The following is a 26,184-nucleotide window of genomic DNA, read 5'->3' as shown; positions in this document are numbered from 1 at the left end:
TTGTGTCTTTGGCAGGCCTTTGGTTTATAGATTTCCCCCTCCCCACCCTGCCAGTCCATTCCACAGTGGACAGCAGCATACCCTGGCCTGGTCTTCCCACCGATCCCTAGTCCCGCAGCTCCAATCCAGCCTGCTTTGTTCAGCTTAAGGTGAAGCTTTATACAAATGGGCAGCAGGGCAAGGCCATCTTCCCACAATTGTCCCTTGCAAAACCCATCTGGCTAAACCTGGTCACCGTCTTCGTTCCCTGCGCCAGCCCCAAGTGTATAATGCCCACCTAACAGGGACCAGGAAGGGGAAGGGAGAAGAGTCCCCTGGAAGGTGAAACTATTCCAGGAAAAAGACTTGAAAATTCCCACTTGCTTTTTCTTAGCTCCCTTCTGTGATTCCTACAGGGTTAGGGTGACCCGACTTCTCTGCACCTCCGGTACGTCCTCAGCACTTATTTGCAAGGCCACGTTAGCCCCTAATTGTGTCTGCAGCTGTAGCTATCAGCCCCATAAGGTCCCCTGTTTGGGGAAGCATCTCCGTCTGTCGCTGCTGCCCGTATGTTTCCCATTTCCTAGACCCGCCTGAGCAGCTGTCTCCAATGAGCCACAGACGAGATTTCTGCTCCAGAGAATCCAAGCTGGGCAGGGTGTTCCCGAGGGCAATGTCCGCGGCACCAGGCCTGTGTGCTGTGACTGACCGGGGCCTGGGAGAAAGGGGGCTGGGGCGCTCAGGGGGACCCCCACGCTAGAGGGGCCACCCTGCATATAGTTTTCCAGGTTCGTTTTATGACCGAGAACAAAAGTTGTTCTCGGGGATGTTCAAGGGCTCTGGAAAATGCTGTTACAGGCCCACCCGCCCTCACAGTGCCCTTACTCCCCTCACCCCTTCCCTGCTTTGTTCCTGCCTCACACAAAGTCCTCCCTTCTCCTCATCTGTTTTTTTTTTTTTTTTTATTTTTAAAAACCTTTTATTTATTTTTGAGACAAATACAGAGTGTGAGCAGGGGAAGAACGAGAAAGAGGAGACACAGAATCCGAAGCAGGCTCCAGTCTCTGAGCTGTCAGCACAGAGCCCGACATGATGCTCAAACTCACAAACTGTGAGATCCATGACCTGAGCTGAAGTCGGACACTTAACTGACTGACCCACCCAGGCGTCCCTCCTCATCTCTGCTTCTTGAATAGCCTGAATCTGCGCAAAATAACTGGTTAGACTTGACTGTGCCTCCTGGTCTTACGAGGCCAGAGGCCAAAGTCCCTCATGAGGGACTGACAGGAACCCTCTTCTGGTGAGGGCATGAGGTCGTGGGCCCTGGAGTGACTGGGGACTGGGGGCTCTGGACAGCTACTGCCTGCACACGGTTGCCCTCCTCGGGGAATCTCTCTGTTGCGTGTAGTCCACACACAAAAAGGGTGGGATGGGAGCTGCTTTGGATACAGTAACTAACTCTCCTCCCCCATTGTCATTCAGGTTAACTTCAGATGCCCTCGGGTCATTGCAAAAGGATTCAGAGCTAAAATATGGTGTCTCCCTTAACTCACTGCCTTTAAACAAGGTCACATCTATACCCCCATCACCTTCCAGAAGCTGCCACCCGAAGACACAGCTGGGAAACGTGGGTGATGGTCACCTGGGAGGCAGAGGTGGACACCTTGGTGACATGAACGAGTCATAGAGTTCAGGAGCGTGTCTGTGTGCACAAGTCAGGGGCCTCAAGATCAAATTCAGATCTCACGGCCACCAGGATGCTCTCCTGACCAGCTCACAGTGCAGGGCTCTATCCTGTGCATGCTGTCTGTGCCCCACCGAGGATGTGCATGCTGTCCATGACCCCCTGAGGATGTGCCTCCTCTGCCCTTTAACAACCACAGCAAAGATCTCCCCAGGGCTTACCCTGCACTGTGCACCTTGTATGGATGCTATTAACCCCCTCAATCCCCACCAACCGCACTTTAAAGCAGGTTCTGTTACTAACAACCCTGTATTTTAGATGAAGAAACTGGCAGAGAGGGGAATTAACCTTCTGCACCAGCAAGTAGTGGTGGATGGATGTGGTGGATGGATGTGGAGGCTGGAAGCCCGGCTTTACAACTCAGGTCTCGTAAGTACCAGCATCCGATTCTTTCTACGGCCATGTGCCTTCGTTTGCGTATTATGTGTTGCTCTTGCTCTGTCGTTGGTCATTTTGGGTGCCTATGCTTCATCTTTAAATCAGATCATAAGACACTTGAAGATCGTGACTCTGCTGGACGCATCTTTGTACTTTTCACAGCATCAGCACAGAATCCTACACGTATAATTGCTTAATAAATGATGAGTGAGTAACATGGTGAACAAAACAAGAGACACTAAGCAATTACAGTCTTTTCTCTAACTTACTTTGCCTCCTAAGAATCCCTCCAAGAATATACTTTACTCCCCTAGGAGAAGTTATTTTAAAAACTAAATAACTAAGTACTTAAGAAAAATTCATCCCTCCTGATGAACTGACGCTCCTGCTGCTTCCCTTTTTATTTCTGCTACCATGAAGCTCAAGGCGGTATTTTCTCTTTGGAAGTCTTCGTATACTTTAAATATTCTGCTGCAATTATACTCCCTTTATTATTTCTTAAATGCGTTATCTTTGTTTCCTTGTTTTAATTGCTTTAGAATTTTTACCCACATATTTGATCGTAAGCTACTCCATTTTCTCTTCAGAGTCCAATAGTCTGGAGTAGGTGTGCCTCAGTTTCCTCATCCATAAAGTGGGGATAACAATAGTTCCTACGTCACAGGGTGTCGTGAGGACTGAATGGGTTGAAGCATGAGAAACACCTGAGACAGAGCCTGGCAAGTAATAAGCACTTGGAGAAGAGGGAGGAGAGAGAATCAGAATATTCTGCCAGGTGTCCATAGAACACGTACATGCACGTGTGTGGAAAATAACTTACACCCTAGGTTAGCACTGTTTCCTGACCTCCAGGCTTGTACAGCCAGCCACGTGTGTGTTACCTCTGCATCTACAGCTGATAGACATCTCAAGATGCCCCAAAGTGAACTCCTACAATTGCCATCCCAGATCTTTTCTTCCCCTCATCTTCCTCACCTTGGGTGATGGCCATGCCACGATTCCAGTTCCTCAGGCCAAAGCATTTAAAGACATCTTTATGCTCAATTTCCTCATACCTCACATCCAGGCCAGCTTGGCTCTACCTTCACAACAGACCCAGAAGTCCACCACCTCTCGTCCCCTTTACTGCTGTTGCCCCACTCAGAAGCACCTGGAATCCTAGCTTCCAGCCCAGCTCTATCTTCCCTGCTCCTGTTTCGAGTGAGTGATCCTGCCCAAACAGACTCAACTTGTCATTGTACTCACTGTGGAAGCCGACATCTTCACCATGACCTTGATGGCCTGAATGTGTCTGCCTGACAGGTTCCCTCTGGCCCTGGCTCCTTCCCTGCCCTTCAACCTCCACATGCCTCACAGCTCTCCCTTACCTCCTCTAGGTCTCAAATGCCACCTCCTCCTAAGTCCTTCCCAACCACTTTGTCCAAAATTGCAACCTCCCTACACACACCCCCATCCGTCTCCCCAGCCTTGCTTCTCTCAACAGCGCTAGGCACCAGTAACTTACCTTAGGAAGACACCATTTAGTTTACTGATCCAGGCCAAATCACCCGGGCTGAGTCCCAGCTCTGCTCCTCACTAGCTGTGTCACCTTGTGCAAGTTACTTAGCCTTTCTGTGCAACTTCCCCATCTTTAAAACGGGATTATTGTGACAATTAAATGCGCTGACATGTATCTAGAACATCTGACATAAAGTAAGCACTCTGTAAGTGCCAGCTACTATTTATTTATTAATTATCTCTCCCACTAGAATGAAAGTTCCCCTAGGAAAGGAAGCGTTGCTTACCTATTTTGATCGCTGCTCTATTAGCAGTACGTAGAGAAGTGTCTGGTATTAGGTGCTCAATAAATGTTTGCCAGATGAATGAAGCTACACCCTGGGAGAAAGCTCTTATACAGAATTAGCAGAGATTTGCTTAGAAGTAGCACTTGAAACTTTAAAAACAGAATAGAGAAAAAAATCTTGGATGCAAAGAAAAATTAACAACTGGATTTTAGGGGTTTTTTTTTTGGAGGGGGGGTTGGCATCTACAGTTAGGGGAGACGTAGAAGAAGATCCAACAAATAAAGCCAAGAAGTGGCCAGCAAGGCTAGACGAGATGTAAGATAGTATGCTATCACAAAACACCAGGGAAAAGAAAACTTGAACTTGCAGCAAAAGCAAACAGAAAAGGAAAGTTGTCAAAATAGAGCTGTTCTCGTTTCACACACAGAAGTCAGTCTTCACCAGGACTCTTTACAGGAAGCCCCTGTTTTCAAGTGAGGCATTGTTACGAGTTACTATTTATTTATACATAATACACTTATGATCACTATTTATGTACTGTTGCTACGTGCACAAAAATCTCTCTCCCTTTCCCTGTTTTTCTAGTCTTATATTATAAAGTGTGGTTTTTGTTTTTTTTAACATTTATTCATTTTTGAGAGACAGACAGAGACAGCATGAGCCGGGGAGGGGCAGAGAGAGAGGGAGGCACAGAATCCAAAGCAGGCTCCGGGCTCTGAGCCGTCAGCACAGAGCCCAACGCAGGGCTGGAACTCACGGACCATGAGATCATGACCTGAGCTGAAGTCGGACAGTTAACCGACTGAGCCACCCAAGCACCCCTGTTTTGTTTTGTTTTGTTTTGTTTTTTAAGAATAGGTGCAAGCTGGGTATATGTGTATATAATTTGTTCCTAAACGAGATTAGACCACAACGTTCATTAACTCTCATTTATTTTTTACTCAGAGAACTCAAAATCTCTTTGTGGACTGAATCCATTAACACATGTATTTAAAAAATGATATGTTCTAGATTAGGGGCTCGAGAGAATACCCACTCCCCACCTCCCCTCTACAGGTATTAATTGAGTTTCTAAGTTCGTTCACGGCAACCGAAACATGGAGGACTATAGAGCTTGGGCTCCTCTTTTTTGTTATCTGCCCACAGCTACAGTAGCTGACACGGGGTTAAGAAGCAAATGTCTCTGTCACCCAGAAGCACCACCAAGAGGCCCCTGTGAAACAGCAGGACCCTGAGGCTACCTTTAATGGGCTGCAGAGAAATGGGAGAATAGAGCAGCCAAATCCTGAGGGCCTCTGGCATACACAGCGGCCAGAGGAGTGTGCCAGCTCCCCAGAGTTGTGCCCTGGAGTTAAATCCATAACACTCAAGACCAGGTTGTAAATTTCAGGCCATAGTTCATTAACTCCAGAAGTTCAAAACGATACCCCCTGCTCCTCCAGTCAATGCGGCTGAGAGTTTTCCCGGCGTGAGATGATCCATCAACAATTGGATTCCAATATCTTTTGCTTCATTAATAGAGTCACACGGGCCCCTCCTACGGAGATGGGTAAGGCTCCCGCCCGCATGCCTGCTTTCAGGGCTGCATCTTTGCCGGCTGCATCTTGAGCCTCGAGCTCCAGGCAGATTCCCAGGTGTGCCTTTTCCTGACCAGGATCTCCAGTTTGACCAAAAGCTAGCATCAAAATGCCTTCCATGGGGCCGCTTTAGCTTTAGAGAGAGATTCCCGGTGCTGATTCAAGGCAGGGCAGATCTTAAAAAACGCCATGCGGTTTTTGCAGTCGGTACTATCTCCTAAAACTCATACCTGCAGCCTACTTCCCTTTCAACCTGATGGTTTTCTACAGGCTAAGATGCAAGGCACTCCTGCTGGGCCCCTGGGAAGTCACTTCCTCTACACATGTTGCCTAAGCAGTCGTCATACCCCAGACTGGGACTGGGTGAGTCATAACAAGGGGTTGCGTGAACCACCGCCAAGAAGGGGATCGTAAGCTCAGGGTTTGTGAGGTTGTGGGTGATCCAGAGCGGCCAAAAGCATGAGAAAACAGAGGTATGAGCACAATCTATGCTTAGGGGACAGTCTAACTGTCAAAACAGGAAACCATAATCTGGCACTAAGTCTAAGGACAAATTCGGATTTGGGAATGAGGCAAAGCCAAGGTCAGGAGACCGTCCAAGGAAGCAACGAGGGAGGGCAGCAGCGAAGGCAGGTGGATTTTAAGCGGTTTGCCGTAAACATCATGTGAGGCATGGTGGGTCAGGTTGGCTTACGAGCCCTGGGTGGGATCCTGCTGTAGGGGCTCCGAGTCACAAGGCTGCCCCCTTCCCTTACCCAAACCTCCCTCCTCTACCATCTGACAGCCTTTGAAACCATAAGAGAGCACCACACACACAGGAGGGCACCACCACTACGATTTTCAAAACCTTTGTGAAATTCAAATGAAGCTTTTTTCCTTAGCAACCCTCCTCACTGGGGATTCTTTATTATTTTTTTTTTTTTCGAGATCCCAAAGTCTCTTGCCTTCTAAGCCACTAACACTACCTATATCGTGGACCCCATAAACGTCCATTGCCCATAAGCACTAGTAACATTTTCTGCCTCCTGTTAATAAATTGTTCCTCTCTTTGCACAGCAGAGAAAGATGAAGACGAAATTGGGGGGAATTATTTCCCAAGTATTGTTTCTCTAACAATAGCAATCCTTGCTCCTGAGAACTCTATTTTGCTTAATATGTTCTTTCTGCAAAGTGGTAAAATGTGACAGTGTAATAACCCAAAAAGCAGCGTGAAGGGCCTGATTCCCCAAAGTGTCCACTGAGAAAACATACAAGTGTTTCCATCAAGAAGGAATTGTGTGCATTGAGGGAAGGTAAGTGCACAAAATAAGGGTCTGCAACAAAGTGGGGTCCAGGCGTCAAGGATTAAATGTTTGGATTCTTTGCTTCACAATAGAAGCATTTGCAGGAAGAATGGGTCTCCATTTCTTTCCTTAATGGGGATATCACACGCACACAGCCAGTGAATGTCTTCTTCAGGATAAAAGGAAAATTGACTGGTTTAAACATAAAAAAAGCACCTGGCCAACAAAAACAGCAATAATGCTGAACAAAATCAGAATAGATTTCAACGACAGTGGGCCTCGGAGCTAGGTATTGGGGAGAACTTCCAGACATCATGCGTTATATCACCCCTGAGATATACAGTCAAGGACTATTTTGGTGACGGGTCCAAAGTGATCTTTTAAGTCACTTCAAACATTTGCTGGCATCGGACAGGAGGAAGGGGCCAGATCTTCAAGTCCACATATTCTGGAAAACACTTTGTTCCCTCTCAATTCCTTACTGTTTCTCCCTTTTCTAGTTAACTCCTGAACATACCTTTGGATGGCAGCATGTCCACACAACACCTGGCCAGATGGGAAGAGGCTTGGAAGGGTGGAGAGGCGGGTGACACAGCCTGAAGTGTCAGAGGGTGACTTGCCAAGAGAGAACGGTGCGATACTGGTCTGAAGAGATGGAAAATTGTAAGCAGCAAGAAGGAAGGATGTATCACATTCTTGCCTGGTAAAGGTAACAGGTTTGAGGCAGACACAGCATGGACACCAATGCAGGTCGGGCCGAGAGATCCAGTGCCCAGAAAGAAACTTCCTCTGTGCCAGGCAGGGCTGCAGGGTACGGTCAGGCATGTTTTGTCCTGCACGCGGTGCCTTCACGCATTAATGGCCCCTGGCTCCACATTTCACTCTTCACCGTGTGACTCCGCAACCCCTCTCACCAAATGGGTAACCTATATCTCCCTGCTCCTTGACTTTGGGTTTGGCCATGTGACGGGTTCTGGCTACCAGAATGTTAGCCAACATAATGGCCAAGGGCTCCAAAAGCACTTGTGCCTGCTTTCTGCACTCAACCAGTGTCATGAGAAGATCAGGCACGGTCTAGCCTGCTAGTCCCAGGGGGGGAACGAGGGACATATGGGACAGAAGAGCACTGCCCAAGCTGAGCATTGCCTCTGGCCATCCCAGCCCCACAAATGAGGTGCAGGAGATCAGCAGAACCACCCAGCTGAACTCAGCTAACTCCCCTCCCCCCCCCCCCCCCATTAGCCATGAGATTTGCAAGATAGAAGATTGCTATTTTATGCCTTGGAGTTTTGGTGTGATCTGTTACACAGCATTTTGTGGCAACAGATAACTGATACAAGATGTCCAGCTGAGAAAGATGAGTGGTAGCTGAAATGCAGCCTGCGTTCTCCTGTGCAAACCAACCTGGAGCTGGGTCACCCGGAGGAATGGACTCTACTTGCTAAGACACACAAAGGCACCACGTGGGTTAGTGGCCACCCTTGTAAAAATCAGTGCTACCTACCCATTTTCCCATCCCTCTTCTCCATTCTCCTGTCCCCAATGCCTAAAAGCCTCCTCTGAGCTTCCCTTGGCCTCCTATTAGCCTGAAATCTAGATGCTGCCTATCAGCCTTGTTGCAGCCAACTCTCTAGACTCTCTTATAACCCTGTCCTTCTAAAGCTGCTTCCACGTCAGTCCCCTGCCCTGGTCACCCCCAGGGTGACTTTCCCTTCTTCCTTCTTCAGCACAGTTGGGTACTGGCTTGTCCCACCAGCCATGGCCCCAAAGCTCAGCAGGCTCTACACCTACCCTGGGTCAACTCCCTGCTGCACTGGCCACCTTCCTTCCTCTAGCACACAGGGTCAGTCATGTTCTAGAGGCACAACAGGGTGCAGATGCCAGGGAGGCGACATGCCTGCAAAGCTCCTCTTACCAAGGTAAGACAACGATGCAGAACACAGAGCAGAGGGTGGTTTGCATCATCAACGAGCTACAGATTAAGGGCTCTCAGTGTTCAGGGGAGAAATTTACTTTGAGTTGGGGGTCTCAGGGGAGGTTTCAAGGAAGAAGTGACTTTGAACCAGATCTTGAAGGATGGAAAGGCTTTGCAGAGAAAGGGAGGGTAGGGAGGGTAAAGCCCTTCAGGCAGAGAAGCAGCAGGAGAATCGGGCGGACGCCTTCCTCAAAGTTATGAAATCACCTTAGAACTGCTGAGAGATATTTGGCGTGCGTCCATATGCAGCGCTGGCACACGGGGATGGGGAATCTCCTTCCAAAAACCTAATTTGTCAACACCCTGGGCTCGGAGGAGAAAAACAGAAGCCAGAGTCTCGTTAGCTTTGAACGTCCACAGTCCCTTGCAACCGAGTGGCTGCTGTGACATAGACACAGCCTGTGTAAATAGCACCGGATGGGATTGCAGCTAATAGGGTTATTAATACCTGTCACATCCCAGGATGGCAGAATAATGCGGAGGTTTTCTACTATAGATTAAAACCAACCAACAGGGAATTTTCCGAGTCTGGCAGCCACAGCTTTCTCTTCAGACATCTTTTCCTCCAGCCATGCGGACAGGGGTAAGTAATTGTCCTGGGGAAGGATTGTCACCATGGTAAATGCAAAAGCAGGAACAAACCTGCCTCACTTAGCCTCAGGCAAGAACATGGGTATTTGAAATTCACAGATAATCCCCAGACCTTGCTTCAGCCTGCAGCTTTGACCTCTTTTCTGGCCCAGGCAGTCACCCCAAAGAAAAGCCACCTTTATTCAGGCTTCGTGCGTTCTGCTCATGGGAAGAATCAGAACAAGGCAGGGAGCTGGAGAGCGAAGGGGGATAGGATGTAGGGTCTGGACGTTCCGCAGAAAGAAGCTGGGCTCTGGAACTGGGGCTCAGGTGGGGCAGTTCCACTGGGGCTAAGCGCCTTGCGAGCTGGTGAGTGTGAGCATCTCTATTCCCTTTTGCTAAGGTGCCCAGGAGCCCTGAAGAAAGGGCTCCAGGAGTATATAGGTCAAAGGGTAGAATAGAAAGGGCTCCAAGAGTATATAGGTCAAAGGAGTATATAGGTCAAAGGGAATATATAGGACAAAGGAGGTTTCTCCTTAAGTAAGACACTTCAGGGCCACCTCACCTGGAAGAACATCCATGGGAAAAGGCACCAGGTGGTGAGAACACAAGCACTCACACTTTCGTGCACTTGCGCAGAAGGTATCTCGGGAGAGCTTGCACGGAGCTTCACCCTGCTTCCCCTTCCAAGTCTATTTCATCCCTCACTTCAAGAGGAAAGCTCTGGTCATTAGTGGGAGGCTAGGAACAACTTGGGGAGGGGACTTTAGCTGCTGCCAAGGGATGCGTGCCCCTCCTTAAAAACTCTGTCAAGAGTTAGGGGCACCTGGGCGGCTCAGTCGGTTAAGCGGCCGACTTTGGCTCAGGTCATGATCTCATGGCTCGTGAGTTCAAGCCCCATGTTGGGCTCTGTGCTGACAGCTCGAAGCCGGGAGCCTGCTTTGGATTCTGTGTCTCCCTCTTCTCTCTGCCCCTCCCCAGCTCCCTCTCTCACGTGCTCTCTCTCTCAAAAATAAATAAACATTTAAAAAAATGAAGAAAAAAAACCACTCTGTCAGGGGCTCCAAGGGAGCCCTGGGTGAATCTCAGATACTCAGTACAGCAAGAAAAACAGGAGAACGAAAGCTGGGACTCACACTAGCCTCTTTGGGCGGGACCCGCCCCACAGTCACACTGGTTCAAGCCTCCCCTGGAGGAGCCAGGTTCTCAGGAGAAAGCCCCAACCCATGACATAGCAACGTCTGTGGTTCTCTTTGGAGAGAAAGGCTTGGTTGTTCTTGGTTGTTTGGATCTTTCCTTCTTTCCCCTTTGATTTTCAGCCACTCCTGGGAGTCAAATTCTTCACTCTACTGTTAGGGACTGAATTGTGCACCACCACCACCACCCCCCGCCCCTCCCGGGCCCTTGTCTGTATGTCGAAGCCCTAACCCTCAATGTGACTATATAGAGAAGAGCTTTTAGGGAGGTAATTAAGGTTAAAATAGGCCATAAAGATGGGGTCTTAATCCAATGTAACTGGTGTCCTTATAAGAACAGGAAGAGCAGGGCACATGGGTGGCCCAGTCGGCTAAGCATCTGACTTAAGCTCAGGTCATGATCTCACAGTTTGTGGGTTCGAGCCCCACGTTGGGCTCTGTGCTGACAGCTCAGAGCCTGGAGCCTGCTTCGGATTCTGTCTCCCTCTCTCTCTGCCCCTCGCACACTCTCTCTCTCAAAAATAAACATTAAAGAAATTAATACCTAAGAAGAGGAAGAGATGCCAGGAAAATGCATACGGAGGAAAGACCTAGGAGGACACAGCCATAGGGCAGCAGTGTGCTAGAAAGGAGAGAGGTCTCACCAGAACCAGCCCTAATGGCACCTTGATCTCAGACTCCAGCCTCCAGAACTGTGAGAAAAATCAACGTTTGTTGTTTAAGTCACCTGTTCTGTGACAGTCTATATGCAGCCTGAGCAGACTGATACACCTTCCATACCCATTCTGCCCCTGGGCACCTTGGTGTCTTACAGAAAAGGAGAAGGAGTCATTCTGGTTCCAGGAACCACCACAAATTAGCGTGGAGGACAGAAATACCACAGACCAGATTAGAGGGCAGTGTGGCCAATTGGTTAAGGACATGAGCTATGAATTGATGAGCTCAGTCCATGGGAAGGTTACTTTTCCTTCCTGTACAATGGGATAATAACTGCTCCTTATCATAGAGTTGTAGTAAAAATAAAGTTAAATAACAACACAGAGTAGGCACTTAATAAAATGATATCCATTGTGTTTATTATATTTGATTGGCCCTATCACCACCCTACAATACGACCTTGGACCTGGTTTCTCCATGTGAAAATAAGGAAGGTAGATGCTTGCCATCTACCAAGTATGGTGAGAGTTTGAAAAGAGGCAGACATAAGGAAGAGTCAAGGAAAAAAATGCCTCAGAAATCCAAGAGGGGGTCTATCATCATCATCACCATCATCACCACCTGGCTGCTATGCTACTTCCCCGGAGGACTGAGGCCTGGAAGTCATGCCTTGAGATTTCCACCCTGTGCTTTGGCTTTTGCTCCTTCAGCAGACTCACAGGTATGGTCAGGCGGAGGGCCTGCTGCCTGCTAACACAGCCACTCGCACACGCGGAAACCCTCCTTCCCCATCGTTCCTGCACCACCCAGCCTCCACAGTACAAATGGCAGTGGATGGGAGGGCAGGCAGGAAAACTGAGTGAGTCACTGTTGCACCTTGCCCCTGCCATCTCTGCCAGGCCCTGGCCCGATGCCCACAGGAAGGGAGTGCCCTCACCTCCGACCCTCCAAGGTGGGGGCAAGGGATGGTGAAGAGGATACAGGGAGCCCTCAGAACAAAGCCCCCATCCAAATGTAAGCTGCATTGATGGAAACTAAGTGACAAGCCCACCCTCTCCATCCCCCACCTCAGCAGGAGTCTGGGAAAAGATGATGCCCAGCTGCTGGCAGCCCAGAGAGCCATCCTGGGTGGTCAGCTGTTTACAGCCCAACCCTTCCCTCTTTCCTGATAATCCTCTGCCCACCCAGCAGCTGAGGCACCATGCCAGCCTCAAGCTGACCAGGGTTCTCAGACATCTCCAGATGATTCACTGGCTGGCGAAACAGACCAGAACATGAGGCCTTTAGGGGTCCCAGGTGCCCCTGAAATCTCAGGATTTAGATCTGCACTGGCTTTGTCTCTAGCAGCCACTGACACTCCCTCTCTCTCTCTACCAGAAAACTCTGGGAGGCCCAGGACAGAGGAAATCAAGGGCATACTTGGAAGGAGATTGAGAATATTCTGGAATGCATTCTCTGGGGCCGGGGCCAGCTCCCCATGAAAAGCCTTCACAAGTCCCTCCTCTTCTTCCCCAGCTCCTCTGAAAGAAAGAAAGAAAGAAAGAAAGAAAGAAAGAAAGAAAGAAAGAAAGAAAGAAGGAAAGAAAGAAAAATGGTGAGAAGCACAATAAAATCAGTAGGTGACATTGCTATTAATCCCAGGACTCTCGCACATAGAACAATTTAAAGAGCTGGTAAAGAAGCACACATGAGAAGTGTTATTCCTGAGTGGGGACAAAGCACTCAATACTACCAGAATGAGGGAGGCCCCTGCTCGCTGCCCTCCGCCCTCTCTGCTGTTTACAGTAAAACTTCATCACAAGATGCTATTAAGCTTGGCAGTTACTGGAAATGCTACTGTCGCTGTTGACTTCCATAGCCCCAGGAAATTTTATCCAAGACAGAGTGGATTCAACAGAGAGACCCAAACCACCAGTTGTTCCTCTTCAGAAAGTAGAAGGTGCCCTAGAGAGAGATATTAGCCATTTTTGGGCTGGGGAATGTCAGCTGCCTCCCCCTGCTCTGTGGGCCATAAGGACGATAATGAAATCAGCAGAGCTGGTGGGATAGATTCCAGAGCAAAATGAAAAGCAGTTTGGCCATTATGAGGAAGGCCAGAGAGCACAGTCCAACCTCTTCTATCTGTCTTCTCAGCTACCTTGATGGAAGGAGAGAAATAGCCTATTCTGTGATCTATAAAAAAAAAAAAAAAAAAAGACATGGGGCCAGCTTGAATTATTTGGGGGAGCGAGGCAACAGGATTCACACTTGTCTGAATGATAGTGACAAGACACAAGGATACACTTACATATGTCAGCCACCTACAGCACTTTCCACTTCCCTTCCCCAAAGCAGATACAACCTCTGGATATAAGCCACCAAGGGACTTGTTTAAAATTCTCTGTGATTAATTCATGGCATTTATCTTACTTTCATCTGAATTTTAGACGGGAGAAAAGCTTTGGTGCCTCGCCCAACATCCTGAAGCAAAGCCTTATTCATCTCCCTATCTCTGGTGACACATCAAGGCATTCAGTGAGCGCTGCTTGAAGGGACGGTGTTGCCCACCGGAGCCAGACGTGCAAAAAGCAGTGGGCTTTCAGCAAGGAAACTTGGGGTCGAATCTTGGCTCCATGATTTACTAGCTTTGTAACTTTGAAGCATAGATTCAATTTCCTCTTTTGTAATTTGGGGATAATGATGCCCAGGTTATGAGGCCATTGGGCAGATTAAATGAAATAGAGATGCTGAAGTGCTTATCACCGTGGCTGACACATCAATAAATCTTGTTGAATCTGAATCTCAGGGATCAAATATTGACCTCACCCAGCCCCAGAGAGAAATGCCCACACCCCTGAATGGGGCACAGTCAGCAACAGGGCTTACCGGCTACAAATCCAGTGTCAGCGGCTGCTGCCTTCCAGCATCTCTGAGCCACTGGTTTCTATTTCTTTCCACCCACTCCCCAGCTTATGTATGCTCAGGGAAAGCTAACGAATTTTAATATCATCCTAAGTTAAACATCATTATGAAAGTAAACCTGCTGGAAAAAATCATATAATGCATCCCAAGGCCAAATGTAAATGGTTTTTAGATTTTCCATTATTTTAGGTTACCTGTGCCCAGGAGGTACTGGGAAGATAACCTAAATTCATGCGGATAATCAAGAACAGATTATAACTTCTGGGTGGCCTGCTCATTCCAGAGTCTAAAGCAAAGATCCTCAACCTGATCCCACTGAGAATCTACCACTTGTGGTCACTCAAGATAGGGACGGTAAGTGGGCAGATGATCCAAATTCCTGGGTGTGAAGACTGCCCTTGCTAACAGCTACCCTTCAGCAGTAGAGAGGTCTCCTGTTCTGGAAGCTTCTGAATAAAAGAGTTTGCCTCCCTCCTGAAATTTACTTAAACCCATCTGCAGGTGCCACTCTGCCCCAGCCTCAGATCAATCTCAGTTGGAAATGGGGAGACCAGCATACATCTCTCTCTCTCAGTGATGAGTCACTCACTCTCCATCTTGTGTCAACTATTTGTTCCCTAGATATGAAGTTGTGGTTATTGTCTTGCCCAACGTGGAGTAGTTCCAGAGCCAAGCTTCCTCCCTGAAAATCCAACAGTGGTGATGTTCTCCTTAACCGAGCCAGGATCCACCCAGCACTGTCATGTATACCTGTAGTCTATGCCCTCCAGTGCCCTGGGAACCTTTGCACATTGTCTTCCAGGACTTCAAACTGGCATCCTGGATCTAACATCCATCTTTGCACTTTGTTCATACCACTCCATAGATTATAAACTCAAAAAGGGCAGGTTTTTATCCAATGTAGTCACTGATTGTAGAGCTCAATATTTACTGACTGAACGTCTTGCCTGTCTCTTTCCTTCATCTCCTGGTTTTCCAGTCTTTGAACACAGGGACTTGTGTTTCCATCTCTAGAACACCCAGTCTCTGACTTTGCCCTAAAGAAGGTGTGGGATATGGAAGAAAGTTCAAGGACTTCTTGAACAAATGTAGATTTAAATCTCAACCATGCCATCTTTAAGTTCTATGCAGGCCTGGGTAAGCTGCTTAATTTTTGCCTGAGCTTCCTTACCTTTGTCTCGAAAATGGGTATAGAGCACTTACAGACTTGTTTAAAGGATTAAATTATGTATATAAAGTCCCTAGCAGGATTCCTGGCACTTAGATGAGGTTCAGCAAATGTTACTCTCTTCTCACTTTCCCTCATACAGAGATGTCGTCAAGAGTCAGTGTATAACTTGGATAACACTCCTTGCATATTTTGATGCCTAATAAATGCTAGCTTCATTGTCCCTATGTTCATTCAGTCCTGAAAGAAAACATTCACTGAGTTCCATGATGTGCCAGGCTTGGTGCACAGTGCTGGGGATATGGAGATGATAAGACATGGGCACTACTCCCAAAGAACTCATGCCTGGGGTAAAGGGAGGAGACAAGTCAGCAGATAATTGTATAAACCTAGATAAGAGTGACAGTCAAGAAATGCACAGAGTACTTGGGGGCCTTGAAGAGGGTACCTACCTTTGACCATCTGACTCCACCTGTGCATGAATTCTTGAGCTGGCTCAGCCAGCTGGGACCCATCCCTGACTGTAGCAAAGGCACCAGTGATTGATAATAATTGGCCCTGTTGAGCCCCAAGCTTAACTCTCAGGCCACAGATCTATAGGATATTAGAATGCGGAGTTTCCCAAAACCCACTGAGCAGACCACTCCAGTAAACGGTCCCCTTCTTTCTACTGATCCCCTAGCCCTTCGGTGGCAGTAGGGACTGCTGCCAACTCCTCTCCTCCTTCACCCACTCCTGTGGTAGCAAAGAGGCTTTAAAAAAAAAAAAAACAAGCTTCGAGCATTATTTTGTGTGGGAAGGGAAAGGAATCTAACATTTCCTATGTACGTGCTTTTGTGCCAGGAAACCTACTGGACATTTTACACATTTGCTCATGTAACTCTCACGGCCTCTCTGTAGGACAGGTAAGTATTGGTTTGCCCATTCCACAGATAGGGAAACTGAGAGTGTAAATACTTGTTTAAAGTCACAAAGTTACCAAGAAAGTCTGGTCTGGTCTCATACAGCTTTGCAGGTTATCCAGTAGCCATAGGCACTCAGCTGAGAAACTGAAATTCCACCTGTGTTCTGCTCACCAAGATGAGCACCTGGCATGGGGGTGTGCCCAACTGAGGGAAGGGACAACTGTTTCTAGTCACACAAGGGCACAGTCTGCTTGCCTGTCACCACCCACCAGGCTGCACCTGCCTTTCTCTTCTGCAGACCAAGGTGCCATATGGGCCAACAGCAGCCTTGGTTGGGACCCAGATTAATCCAATTCCAGAGTGCAAGTGCCCCCCCCCCTCCCCGCCACATCCCCTGGCCCTCAACACCCCGGCATCTTCACTTTGTGGTTGAGGACACAGGGCCACTACTCACTGAGCATTGCCATGTGCCGGTTGTTAGAACAACACTGCAGGTGAGAATTGCCCACCACAGCACACAAGAAAACAGACTGAAAATGGCTACAGGCATTGCCCTAAGTTACATGAATAAGTGCCAGAACAAGGACTTGAACTTAGAATTTTTTGACCTTAGGCACAAATTCTCTCATTATGCCAGGCTGCCTGAAGAGAACTATTTATTCAGTCACAGAGCTTTCTCGCAGAGCACCTAGGGTTAGAACGTGGCCTTCTGATTCCAAATTCAATGAACAATTTCCATTGACTGGTTGGGGACAGTCCCAGTTATCTATTGGCACATGACAAACCACTCCAAAACAGTGACTTAAAAACAGTTCTTGACTTTGCTCAAAAGCCTACAATTTGGGGGAGGACTTGGTATGGATGGCTGATGTCTTTTCCATGTGGCTTCAGCAGGGATGGCTTGATAGGGGCTGAAGGGCTCACTTCTTTTTTTTTTTTTTTCTATTTTTTTCAATTTATTTTGAGAGAGAGAAGGAGGGAGGGAAGGGCAGTGAGAGGGGGAGAGAATCCCAAGCAGGCTCCATGTTGTCAGCGCAGAGCCTAATGTGGGGGCTCAAACCCACAAACCGTGAGATCATGACCTGAGCTGAAATCAAGAGTCAGATGCTCAGCTGACTGTGCCACACAGGAGCCCCTGGAGAATTCACTTCTAAGATGACTGTCACTTAAGAGCTCAACGAGGGTTGTCATCTAAGGGCCTGGATTCCTCTCCATGTGGACCTCTCCACTGGAGTGGCTTGGGCTTCCTCACAACATGGTAGCCAGGTTCCAAGAACAAGAGTTCGAAAAGACCTGCAAAATTTCTTCCCACCTAGTCTTGAATGTTCCAGAATGCAATTTCTTCTGCATTTCACCCATCAAGAAATCCAGAGGTCAGCCCAGATTCAAGAGGAGAAGAATTAGACTACCCCTCCCAATAGGAGTAGAAAACAATGGGCAGAAATCTCATTCACTACAGACTTTGGTTCTAGAGAAAGTTATCATTGACATTTTCCAAAAAAAAAAAAAAAGACTTAATTCAACTGTTACAGCATCAAACTGCCTTGCTACACAGATAGTCGAATGCCCAAGCATGGGGACAGGCACCCTCACCCCTGACCTACAGCGAATGTGACAGCCAGGAGGAGCGGAGACGATTCTGCGCCCAAAGCATTAGGGCACATCACAGGCCTGGCTGCCCCTCACCAACAGAAAAAATCACCAGAGCAAAATCAATCCACATACCATCTGGTCTCCATGCACTTGCTGACTCCAGCCAGGCCCTCCGCCGCTCACTGTCACAGGTACTAAATTCCCCTGGACATGCATGCCCGAGAAAGCCAGGGTTGAAAAATACTAATAAATCCATCTGAACATTGTGCTCTCTTGGGGCTTATCACTATTTCAGTTCTAGTCACAAAAATAACATACTGTAAAAGACTGATTAGTCATCGGATAATTGAGTTCTTAAATGTCAAAAACAATATCGTATGAATATTCAACAGATCATGCTACTGAAACTTACCTGTTCCATCAACAATGACTAACATTTCTCCCCCATTGTTCTTTCCCAGAAATTATGTTAATATGACTTTTCTGAGGTGATGAATGTGGTTCTCTTTAAAACATATTGTCTTACAGGTTAATGCATAATGAGCTGGTGAAAAGAAAATGGCTTAAGAGTCATGCTGGATTCGCATCTCTCTGAGTTAGCTTCATTTCCCTTTTCAGGGAGAGGGGGTACCAGAATCCTTTCTAGCAATAGACAAACTTCAGAGCTCTACTCTTTGTGAATTCTATTTATTGTTTGACTGATTGATTGATTGATTGATTGATTGACTGGTTGGTTGCCTAAGATGTGGGGGAGTTGCAGTGTTTTCACACAGCTTAAATTTAAACAAGGACCAAGGTTCAAGTTGTGTTGGACACTGGTGCATAACCGAATTCCACAGAACGTTAGAGTATGGTAGGCTAAACCTAAGAACTTACCTAGGTTTTTATGCACACACACACACACACACACACACCTCGCATCGGATAAGGGGAGGAGCAGGGGGAACAGTTGTGCCTGGGCGAAATTTTGAGCCTGGGGTCCAGAGAGGAAGAAACTTTCCCAAGCAGATCCTGCTTCCTGTTAGCCTGGCCTCAGCAGATGCTGCAACAGCTGGAGCCAGGAGCAGATTGGTGGGGTGGGAGCTGATGTTGGGGGCGGCTTGCAGGCCCCACAGTGTGTCAAGGGCCTTGCTCTTGGTGGGAGCAACAGGATATGCCAGGCACCAACTGCTCCTCCAGCCAGACGGTCTGCTCCGGAAGCTGTTCTAGCTCTTTCTGGCCAGAAGTGTGAGCATCCCCGGCTGGAGTTCTTCACTCCCAGCCGAAGCGCGGCCTCATGGGACTAGAATGTGGATGAAGATGCTCCGGGCTCACTGCCTCAAGGACTTATAAGCATGCTTACCATCCCGTATCTCACCCCTGCTCTGTCGCCAGTCCATCTCTGCCCCGACCTAATCCCATTACACTACCATCTACTTCGAGGACCTCACAATGCTTCTGTTCTCCCCCAGTAGAGGCTTCCTGCCTCTCCCAGCCATCCTGGCAAACAGTCATCAAAACTTCCACTTTCCACAGGTGCAAAAATTGCCCTCAAGTGTCACCATGAGCGCTCACCCCATAATGTTCCTCGGTCCGTCCCCAAACACCCTACGCTTCCCCATGTTTCTGTCCTACGGACACTGGACTCTCTGGTGAATAGAGTAACACAAACCTCTCCAAAAAGCCACTTCTTTCCCCTCCTGAGTTTCCAGGAACTCAGAGAAGAGCAAGGAAACTCTAAATGATCATTCATTCATCCCAGAGTCTCCTCTGCCTGCTGCCTGGTTTCAAACGCACAGGCCCTGCTTTATGCATAGTTGGGCTAGTCTACTGTCGTCTGATATTAAAGCAGCTCAACTTGGGGCAGTCCGGCAGGCCACAATGATGGTGTGCTGACCCCACACGGCCCTCACACCAGGCATCAGGGAGGAGGATGGGAGAGCGACTGGACAGAAGACGGTTCCTGCCCTGGAGGGGCTTACAGGCCACTTTCAGAAGCAGGGTGCCACGGAGAGCTACCCTGAGTAACTACACAGGCAGACAGCCTTCTGTTGCCCCAAGGGATGCCTTGGGCTCAGCTGCCAACCCACTGGGCCAAAACAGACTGGAAACTCGGCCCGGCCCTAACCCTTGCCAGCCTCGTCTTATAAACAGAGGGGTTGAATCTTCTTAAGCATGTTTTTAATTACTGCAAAAATGTTTCACCCTGAGCAGCAGTGTGGTTCCCAGTTACCCACATGCAGATTGATGCTCTCTGTATGAAGTGGTTAGCACAGACATTTAAAAACAATTAGGATCGTGGTAAGGAAGCTCAGGAAGAGCTCGTTAGGTGGGGGGGTGGAGGGCGGGATGGGAAGTCAGGCATCGTGCTCACCAGATAACTAAGTTATTTGTACATTTGATGGGAAGAGAGAGGAATGATTGTTTTTTTTTTTAATATTTCCCTTTTGATGTCAGACAGGAGCTCTGCACACAAATATACACACACGCATACACATGCACACAAACACACACAAGGAACATTTCCAGATAACCAGACAAAGGTGCCAGGAGCGTACTGGCAATGAAGAGGGCTGCAGAAGGGCAGGTACCTGCCGGTGAGGCCTCTGACACCCAATTAGAGCCAGTTCTAGAGGTGTGGGAGAGCAGGACCCACAGGGAGGGGTGTGGCACATGCCTTCAGAAAGTGGTCCCTGGAACCAAGAAAATGCCTGGTTGTGGGGGTGGGGGGGAGGGGACTGCCTCTTGGGGAACGAGATGACTCTAGCTACACCTGCCTTGTGTCCTCAGTTAGTGCTAGGTAGGAGACAAAACCCTCAGGGACTTTTGTAGGGTGGTGGGTGGAGGAAGGGAAGGGAAAAGGAAGAAAGATCTCTTGCCAGTCTTACTATGGAGTTCCTCTGTTCTTTCAAGAGTCATTGCAAGATGTCTCTGAATCCTGATTGAATGTCTGCACCCAGGTCTCCAGCGGGCAGTGAGATTTGTGTGTCTCATCCAACACCTGGGCTTACTTTTGCCTGCCCATGGGAGGCCTCCAAAGACAGTGTTCATGTTAACCCACTTTGTTCATAATCATATATATATATGTATATATATATATATGTATATATATATATATATATATACATATATATATATGTATATACATATATATATATATACACACACACACACACATATATACATATATATGTGTTGTGTGTGAATATATATATATGAATATATATGAATATATATATATACATATATTTATATATATATATTCATTCACTCCAACATTTACGGAGGGGAGCATGCCGTGAAGTATGCCAGGAGTGGATGGAAAGGCCCAGAAAAAACTGGGTAACCACAGTCAATAGTCTCAACCTCTGCTTCCATCCACAGGCCCCTCCTGGCCCTTCTCATCATGTTCCCACCACAGGCTGCTCCCCGAGGTCCATCACACCATGGAAAGAGCATAGGCTTTGGAGGCAGTCTGATCAAAGTTCAAAACCTGCTTCAACCACATACCAGCTGGTAGCCTTGGGTAGTTACTTAACTTCACTGAGGTTGTTTCACTCCATAGATTAGGGGCTGATGGGAAGATTAACTCAGATGACATAGAATATAGAACAATTCTAACAGTAATGACACTGGCATGGGTAGTAATAATGCCACATGGATCTCGTTGTACCTCTGCTTGTCCTCACAGATCTGAACGTACCAGCCACAAAGGTCTTCTGAAATTACACATTCCCTAGGGTCTGTGTCTCAGGCCAATGGCTCTCAAATTCTTTCTGATCATTGCCTAGTACAACCTCTTGGCCTATCTTGGCCCTACATTTTCCCACTTACTGGAGATTTTTCCAGAAATGGTGCCAAAAAGTTTCAGGTACATTAGACACATTACAGTCTTGTTCTCTGACAATGCCAAAAAATATTATCCCAGTCAATGAGGAGAATGGTACTATTTTAAATAAGTATCAGTGACAATGTGCCTTTCAACTCAGCTCTCAGTATATAAGTGAACCACAGACCATGCTCCCAGATTTATTTCTAGAAGGCTTCTCGCTGAGCCCTGGGTCAGAAGCAGAGAACTCTTAGCAGAAGGCGTTAAACAACCAGTGGGAGCCAGCTGCTGCCCCTCTGCGGCGGCGGATCCAGACCCCAGAGCTCCCCAGCGGTCAGCCCAACTATTTGCAAGCACCCAAGACACTGGGAGTATTTTGGAGCACTGATGACTTTGTAATTTGCAGAAACGCTGGTATCTCCATATGTCGCCGCAGAGTGGGATTGTCTCACAACAAGCATGAGAGAATCGCACCTCGGCGAGGAGTTCAGTAAATTCGTCTGTGAAACATATTTCAATTCCAAAGGAAATTTCCTAATTAGTAACAACACACAAAGCCTTGGCAATCTGAAAGCAGTTCTCTCAGCAGAGCTGGGTCCCGGGCTAAAGTAAGCCTGAGAATGAGGCATCAGCTGCATCCATGGTCCAAGACATGGGCTTCTGAAAACCCGAAGATCTTGCTTTGGAATCGAGTGGAGGCACGCAGGAGCCAGGACGCTTAGGAGCAAACAAAGCTGTGGATCTTCCTCTCTACCAGACCCATTCTCTTCCAAGCTGAGCTGGGAAAAAGGTGGGCTTAGTATACAGCAACGTGAATTCACTCATTCAACATTCACCAAAGACTTGCCAAGGGTGGGACCAAGACAGGATTTTCACCCTCCTGGAGCTGATAGAGGGCTAGAAAACACAGAAATTGCTGAGTGATTAAGGAGTAGCAGGAAGGGTGGTGACGAGGGTCCTAGCTAGTCTGCAAGGGAAAGAAAGTTTTCTCAAAGGAAATGATGCTTAAGCATAGTGTGACGGATTTGAATTCCAACCATATCACTGTTTTACATGTCAACTGTGGCAAGTTAATCATATTCTCTGAGTCTCAGTATTTCCACCTATAAAACGGGCACATGATAACTACTTCATAGGCTCACTATAATGATTAGTTAAGATAATGGACTTATGGTGCCTGGCACAAAGTAAGGCACTTAAAAGGTGTTCGATAAAAAGCAAACAAAACAACACCTCTTGCTATGGTTTCAGAAGGCCTCTCAACTTGTGGCTGATGAGATGCGCAGGGGGCACAACTCAATCTCCCACCCCACCCATCCCCAAAAGAGTGCTGACACATTATCTAAGTGGGCTGGTGGGGACCCAGCCAAGAATCCCAAACCCTGTTTCTAAAGGGAATCTGTAGCACCTGGGGCATCTCATTAGGAAGCCTGCCTTATAAGAAGGCCTCTGTAAGTAAATCAGATCCCATCAAGTCTTCCAAGCCTGGAACTGAGGTCATGAAGGTGGCCACCATGAAGAGGAAGACCCAGTGTGAGGAGAGAAGACAGCTGCAAGGCTGGAGGCCCTGCCTTTGTAGGAGCAGCAGTGTTCCCCCACCTCTAACTCAGGGTCTCGGACCCTCAGACTGTGCTCCCAGCTGCACCCTTAACTCAATGGTCTGTATCACCTTCCCTTCCCAAGTTCTCAACTTTCCCATCCCTAAAACGGGAAGAATCTTTTCCTATTTTTTCCCCAATGTCTTATGCAGTTCGTAAATGCCTGAGTGGAAATGTGTGTTAAGCTCTCAAGAAGAAATCCCAAGGAGTGTCACCTACAGCCAATCAGTTCTTCCTTTTCTCCCTGCAAAGCAGATGGCAGCACAGGGACCCCCAGGGACGGAGGCATCCCCTTCTCTCCACCTACATTCCCAAGCTGCGTTCCTGGGCTCTGCTGAATTCCGGGGGTGCACCCAAAGCACCTCGGGGACTCACTCTGCCCCTCCTCCCTTCACATCTCATGTCATTCCATGTCCCTTCCCAGGGGCCACACTCTCACTCACTGATCCCAGAGCCCTGAGCCCACTCAAGCTTCTGGCCGCCACCATCAGAGGCCCTGGGCATTTGATTCCTCGCTGCACGGGGCTGCACGCTGATACATTTGTACCACAGGAAGCAGAAAACTAGTTTAACATCTCATTTATTTCATAGATGAGAAAGTAATTCCCTGCTGAATGATTGTCCCGAACCAACAATTCAGAGAGGAGGAATTTACAGGGCTGCCAAGGACCGGGGTGCGTTACTGTAGTGCCGTTATATAACAGAGCTGGAACCTTTTTTCTCTCTCCTGTTAGCCTGAAGAGAAAAGCCATTAAATATGATTAAGGTTAAGAGATTGCTAAAATTACAAACAGCCGCCATTCAATTATTTTGCTCTATAAAATGCAACACAGATTGGAGTTATTTCTCTGAAATGTGTTTTTAGAAAATAACATAACACAACTAATGTGGTTTGATCTAGCAAATCAGGTTCCAGATACCACTTCTAATGCAAAGCTAAAAGGTTCATAATTTAACTCAAAGTTTGTAACTTAAAGTCGTCAGGTGCTTACTTTATAGAAAAGCTTTATAAAGAGAAAAAAATCAATACCATGCCAACTAATATTCTGAAGTCATCTACAGCCTGAGAGTCAATCAATTTTATCACCCATTAAAGGAATAGACAGAAAAATATAAAAATAAAATTCTTAAGGAACCAGCAACAACTTGGCCTAACAGGTCTGTAGTTGAGGGAAGGGGAGAGCACTGGGCAGGGCGGTGGGGAGGGATGGGGGGATGGGGGAGTAGAGCTCTCCAACATTTTGTCAGATGTCACGGGGCCCAAGTTGGGGACTGAGGGTGTTTGTCCACAGGCAAGGCAGCAGGGAAATGGAAAAGAAACTCCTCCAAATCTGTTCAATCCATATGGCTCCAGAGACTATTCCTTGTGGCAGAGAGAAGTCTGTGAGGACAGCCTCTTGCTGCCCCTGGACTTACGGTTCACACAGCAGATGACTTACTCTCGGCTTAAAAAGAATAAAAAGCTCAACTACACTGAAATGAATTTTCTGTCCAGTTTATGTTGAATGTTAAAATAATTGGAAATTCAGAAAAACCTCTATGCAGATATATTAGTGGCTGGAGACTTCTGGTTATTATGGTTAATAAAACACAAGAATGATATTACACTCTGCTCACAGACTCTAGTCCAGGATCACCGTCCCTCTAGACAGAGTATAAGCCATTTAGGAGAGTAAACTTTGTACACAAGCTAAACACATAAAGCCATGTATTAGGATTGGACAAAACATCACAGGCCAAATAAAAGCTAGCTAAATGCCATATTCCCGAGGGCAGCTGAGGTGAGCTTCTACTGTCAGGTACCACACATGGATTTTTCTCTCAGCAGTGCCAGCAAGTGAAGAACAGCATTCTTGCACAACTGGTGGCCGAGAGGGAACCAGACAGGTTCTGTGCTCTCCAACCACGTTTTCAAGCCTCACTCATACCCAAAAATCGTAATACAGTGGACATGAACAGACCTCTACGAGATGGAGCAGAGGCAATGAATGTCAAAGGTTTGGGAGAGAGAAGGCTCCAGGGAAGGGGGATGGACCACTTTGTGCAGGCTATTAGGTACAGGGATGAAGTTCTCTAAAGCAGAAACAGAAAAACACTAAGGCCAGAAAAGGATTTTACCTGATTTGTTAATGTTATGTAGATAAAGAGAAAACAGGACTAAATATTTTTTTCATGAGCAGAGTCCCTGAAAATCAGTGACAAGTGGCCATTGGGGACAAGGCAGGGACACAAAGGCTGTCCTCACCCAAGATGCTTTCAGCTCCCCAGGGGCCCTCACACACACACACACACACACACACACACACACACACACACACGCACACACACCTTCCAACTCCCATCTTGCAAACTTCTTACGTTTATTCACACTGCTTGTTGAGCACCTACAATCTACACTAAGCATGATGTTAGGACTTTAGTTCCTACATTCAAACAGCTATTTAGTGAGGGAGAGATACAGATGGACCAATAATTATAAATCAATATGATAAATGACAGAGATGCAAACAATATACAGAGGATGATGCCCTGACTTGGGAGAGTTGGAAAAGGCTTCACGGAGAAGGGAGGCGCTCAGCCTGGTCTCAAGGGTGGGGTGATGTTAGCCAGGTAGGGGGGCAGACAGAGGGAGGCAGTGGAGGGCCTTCCAGAATGGCAGAAGATGAGTCTAGAAGGATAGACTGAAGCCAAATTATAAAGATCCCTGGACACCACCCTAAAGATGACGGAGAGCGCCTGGAGGAAGTTTCCAGCAGGGCAGTGACATGATCACGTGTGTGTCTGAGCAAGACAGACCTGGAGGCAATACGGTGGATTGAAGGAGAGGGTGGGATGAAGGCAGAGAGAACAGGTTGGAAGAGAAGAGGCAATGATCCCCCAGAGAAACCACCGGGGTCTGAGCGAAATCCGTGGCTGTGGAGACAATCAGGCAGTGACTGATTTAAGAGGCATTTAGACAGTAGACTCTCTGGCACTTGGTGTTGATTAAATGTGAGCAATGAAAGAAAAGGAGAATTCAGTTATGCATCTGCAGCAGAGATATCCAGCAGGCATCTTGGAAATAAGGG

Source organism: Panthera onca, chromosome D1 (assembly GCF_046562875.1).
Source record: "Panthera onca isolate mPanOnc1 chromosome D1, mPanOnc1 haplotype 2, whole genome shotgun sequence".
NCBI classification, from domain to species: Eukaryota; Metazoa; Chordata; class Mammalia; order Carnivora; family Felidae; genus Panthera; species Panthera onca.
This window is presented reverse-complemented; position numbering follows the sequence as displayed.